General features: G+C 37.4%; 1 pseudogene; it reads left to right on the top strand.

Annotated features, from left to right (window-relative positions):
* Positions 1 to 4,019: 4,019 nt before the first annotated feature.
* Positions 4,020 to 4,137, top strand: LOC134896821 (5S ribosomal RNA; annotated as a pseudogene).
* Positions 4,138 to 4,730: the final 593 nt, after the last annotated feature.

The following is a 4,730-nucleotide window of genomic DNA, read 5'->3' as shown; positions in this document are numbered from 1 at the left end:
CGTTTGTTGAAGGAGAAGAAAATTCCACTTCTGCTATCTGTACTTTACATTAAATCAAAACTGTTAATAGTTCGAAATTGTATTTCCAGATGAGAGAGTGTGTGAAGAAAAAATATTGGAATTTGAAACCAGCGTTGTGAGAGAGACAGGAAAGTGAATACTGAATATGAATTGGTGATGATTGTAGGATCCTGTCTTCTAACAATTTGTATAGACTGGTATTACTCTAATGGAAAGGCTCAACAGGAGCTGGATGCTGGCTGACTGTTTACAATAAAAGACAGTGCAGACATAAATGAACAAAATGAAAAAAATGAATGAATAATTTGATAATTCGTAAAGATTGTGTCCTAGACTTAATTGATAAATAATTGTTAATTAACAGACAATTAATTCAAAGTACCGAGATGACAATCCTTGTAAAAGCCAAACTGACGGAGCTATGATAGTGAAAGTATGCTCGTCAGAATCTTGTTGATTAATAAATAAATAAATAAATAAGTAAATAGACAATGTATTAATTGTTCTGAGAAAAAGTATCAATTAAATAAAAAAATTGAGGGATCCAATTAGGGCAATGTAAAGTTGAGGTGAAACCGCTGAATAGTGCACACTGGGTTCATTAAATATACAAAAATTAATTCATTAAAGGCAAATTCATAGCAGAAACACCAAAAAGCATAACAAGAAAAAACTAATTGAGCTCAAGGCTGGCTCCAAAAATCACTGAAATCTTAATGGAGGTAAAGTTAGACATAGATTAATTTGATTGGTATTGACAAACTAGGTACATATATAAAGAGAGACACACTTAAAAGCTCAAGGCTGGCTCCAAAGCATTGCTGTGGTCCCTATAGTGATTGATAAATAGATATCAGGTAGTTATCCTTGGTATAGGCGGAGAATGCAAAATTAATAATAAGATTGTGCCTTGTGGCCTAGCGGAGGTTTATTTCCCACTTGAAGCGGTTGAAATGATTCGTTGGTGAAAAGGAAAGGCCTTTTTCCAGGACATTGGTTTGATCTTGTGTTAAGACATGTGATGAGAGATTAATAATTCTAAGCTTTGTGATGTTATTATTAGTTATTTGCGCTTCCTGGAGGGATATCGTTTCTGTTGGGGTGATCTCCATCTTGGTCTTGTTGTTCTTCCTTCCGCCCCGCCTGGTTTTTGTTTTGCGGGGTATCCACGGGTTTTGCCCCTGCTTGCCTCTAAAAAAGAAGCCGATGAGACGGAGGAGTGAAAGCTGGAATCCCTCCTGGATTGAAATGGTTCTCGGGAGTCTGGGTTGGGGTCCTGATGATCTTCAACATCTGAGGATTCCACTTCAGAGGATGATGGGGTGTGTTCACGTCTTGAAGCGTCCCTCCTGCGAGTTTGGTGTATCCATTTGAAAATGTGCCCAGATGTAAAATCTCGCTTATCTCTTGCGAACTTGGTCTTCTTCCGTTCTATGATGTTGTCTTCATATGATTCCAGTTCCTTTTTCATTTTGCCAAACAGATCTTGAAAGGCTGAATTGCCTTCCCATTGTTCAAGTTTTAAGCCTAGATTTTCAATTTCTTTGGTACATTCTTCCATGATTAGATGGTTATGTTTTATCAAAATGCCCATAAGGTCTTGTGAGCATTTTAGAAGGCTTTGTTCCCAGTCTTTGCGTAGGTTATCCGTGGAAAGTTCAAAAGATGGGAAGAGTTTAGGTCGTAGTCCTCTAGGGGTGATTTTTTTGTCTACAATAATGTTCCAAACTGGTCAGATCCCAGTCTACTCTGATGCGTCTCTGGAGGGTTTTCTTCAAGTGGAACAGATCATCTTCCCAGTTAGCCTCCGAGATGGGATCAGGTATTTTGATTGGAAAGATGGTGTCCAGATCTTCTAAGGATCTCCTATTTGACAGTTCTGTTTTTAAACTGAAGGTAGTCATAGTGTCCTGGCCGTTGTTTTTTTGGGGGCAGAGAGAAATAAATATAATGTTTTTTTATATAATTTTTATACAAAAAGCTAGAAAAGGAAAAAAGTTGATGAATAATTATTTAGAACTAATGTTCAATTGATGGGCTATGATTTTGCCCAAAAGACTGTGCTGGATCCGAGAGCTGAGGAAAGAACCTCAGTACCAAGGGACTGTACTACTATGATGAGTGTGAATCTGCACCAGTATCATATAAATGTGTAAATATTGGAATGATAAGGTAACCAATATGTGAGCAGTTAGCAAGACAAGTTTAGAACTGCTTATCGATTGGTGGTGCTCCCAGAAATTTGTAGATGAACTACATTGAAAAAAAGAGAAAGAGAAGAGAAAACACAATCATCACAGGCCACTCCCCATGCATCTTTCAGCACAATTCTCCTTTTTCTCTCTTCTTCTTTTTTATTTCATTAATTAATTTATCTTCATATTTATTTTTTCATTTTCATTCTTACACCATTTTCAATCATATATTTACAAACCTTTAATTTATTTTCATCCACTTTTATGTATTCACATTTTTCATTTATAATTCATTTCATTTTATTCCAATTCATCCTTCCACTCATTCCCAACATTTTTTTCCCCCCCTCCCTCTTTTTCAGCACATTCAACACACAGTTCTAACAAGTCTCAGTCCGTTTTCCCCTTTTCCCTTTTCCAACATGGCCGCCACCAACATTATGCCAGCACTTTCAGGATAGGAACACTCAACTGTCCTTCATCTCATCTCCACAAATCATACGTCAAAGCATCACTTAAATATCGGCCACTAGAGAGCGGCAGAGAGATGCTCTCGTGATCAAGCCTCGTAAGGTGAAACGTACGTCGGGGCAACGCGTCATTCAGTGACGTCATCGCGTCACCGCCCGATCCGGAAGCGGGCGGCCGCGGCTATCATCGCTCACAGCGGAGAACTCCGGGGGACGCCAATATCAGACACCACTAACCAAAGTGGTGGGGGTAAAGTACACTAGACCACCATGGCAATTGAACATTACTTGCCTAAGGACCTGCTTACTCCTCTCCCATGAACCTCGCTTTTGGCACAGTATGCACCCACCAAGTATTTCATAACAGTACAGCATTGAGGCTATTAGTATACTCTGCCACAAGGCACAATCTTATTATTAATTTTGCATTCTCCGCCTATACCAAGGATAACTACCTGATATCTATTTATCAATCACTATAGGGACCACAGCAATGCTTTGGAGCCAGCCTTGAGCTTTTAAGTGTGTCTCTCTTTATATATGTACCTAGTTTGTCAATACCAATCAAATTAATCTATGTCTAACTTTACCTCCATTAAGATTTCAGTGATTTTTGGAGCCAGCCTTGAGCTCAATTAGTTTTTTCTTGTTATGCTTTTTGGTGTTTCTGCTATGAATTTGCCTTTAATGAATTAATTTTTGTATATTTAATGAACCCAGTGTGCACTATTCAGCGGTTTCACCTCAACTTTACATTGCCCTAATTGGATCCCTCAATTTTTTTATTTAATTGATACTTTTTCTCAGAACAATTAATACATTGTCTATTTACTTATTTATTTATTTATTTATTAATCAACAAGATTCTGACGAGCATACTTTCACTATCATAGCTCCGTCAGTTTGGCTTTTACAAGGATTGTCATCTCGGTACTTTGAATTAATTGTCTGTTAATTAACAATTATTTATCAATTAAGTCTAGGACACAATCTTTACGAATTATCAAATTATTCATTCATTTTTTTCATTTTGTTCATTTATGTCTGCACTGTCTTTTATTGTAAACAGTCAGCCAGCATCCAGCTCCTGTTGAGCCTTTCCATCAGAGTAATACCAGTCTATACAAATTGTTAGAAGACAGGATCCTACAATCATCACCAATTCATATTCAGTATTCACTTTCCTGTCTCTCTCACAACGCTGGTTTCAAATTCCAATATTTTTTCTTCACACACTCTCTCATCTGGAAATACAATTTCGAACTATTAACAGTTTTGATTTAATGTAAAGTACAGATAGCAGAAGTGGAATTTTCTTCTCCTTCAACAAACGGCCCACGGCCATACTACCCTGAATACGCCCGATCTTGTCCGATCTCGGAAGCTAAGCAGATATGGCCTGGTCAGTATTAGGAAGGGGAACCTCCTGAGAATACCAGGTGCAGTGGGCCATTTTCCAAGGAGAACATCCTCTTCACCCTTCTCCTTTTCTCTTTCTCTCTCTCTCTTCTTTTCTCTTTCTTTCTCTCTTTCTTTTCCCTCTTCTCTTCTTCATCTCTTCATCCGCAGTCAGACACCATCCCCAGATTTGACCATCATTTGCTGGCATTTCATTGTCCCTTACTATAACAGATGCAGTTATCCAAGGTATACCCATATATTTTCACCTACATAACGATCTTGTACCCCATTTGTTAAAAAGGTCAACAAGATCCTTTTACTAAGAGTATCGTTGCTTGCCATTTCTCTTATTTTTCTATATATTATATTAGATTTTTTATACAAAGATCAATTAAAGGTTAAGTTTCAATTACAATATCTCTATCTTTATCACACCTATACATTTTTCAAGAGTGCTCCCAAAAAAAGGTTTTTTGTCTTTTCTCTTTTTTTCAATGTAGTTCATCTACAAATTTCTGGGAGCACCACCAATCGATAAGCAGTTCTAAACTTGTCTTGCTAACTGCTCACATATTGGTTACCTTATCATTCCAATATTTACACATTTATATGATACTGGTGCGGATTCACACTCATCATAGGA

Source organism: Pseudophryne corroboree, chromosome 3 (genome assembly GCF_028390025.1).
Source record: "Pseudophryne corroboree isolate aPseCor3 chromosome 3, aPseCor3.hap2, whole genome shotgun sequence".
Lineage (NCBI taxonomy): Eukaryota > Metazoa > Chordata > Amphibia > Anura > Myobatrachidae > Pseudophryne > Pseudophryne corroboree.
The sequence above is the reverse complement of the archived record's forward strand: the minus strand, read 5'-3'. Positions and strand labels throughout refer to the sequence as shown.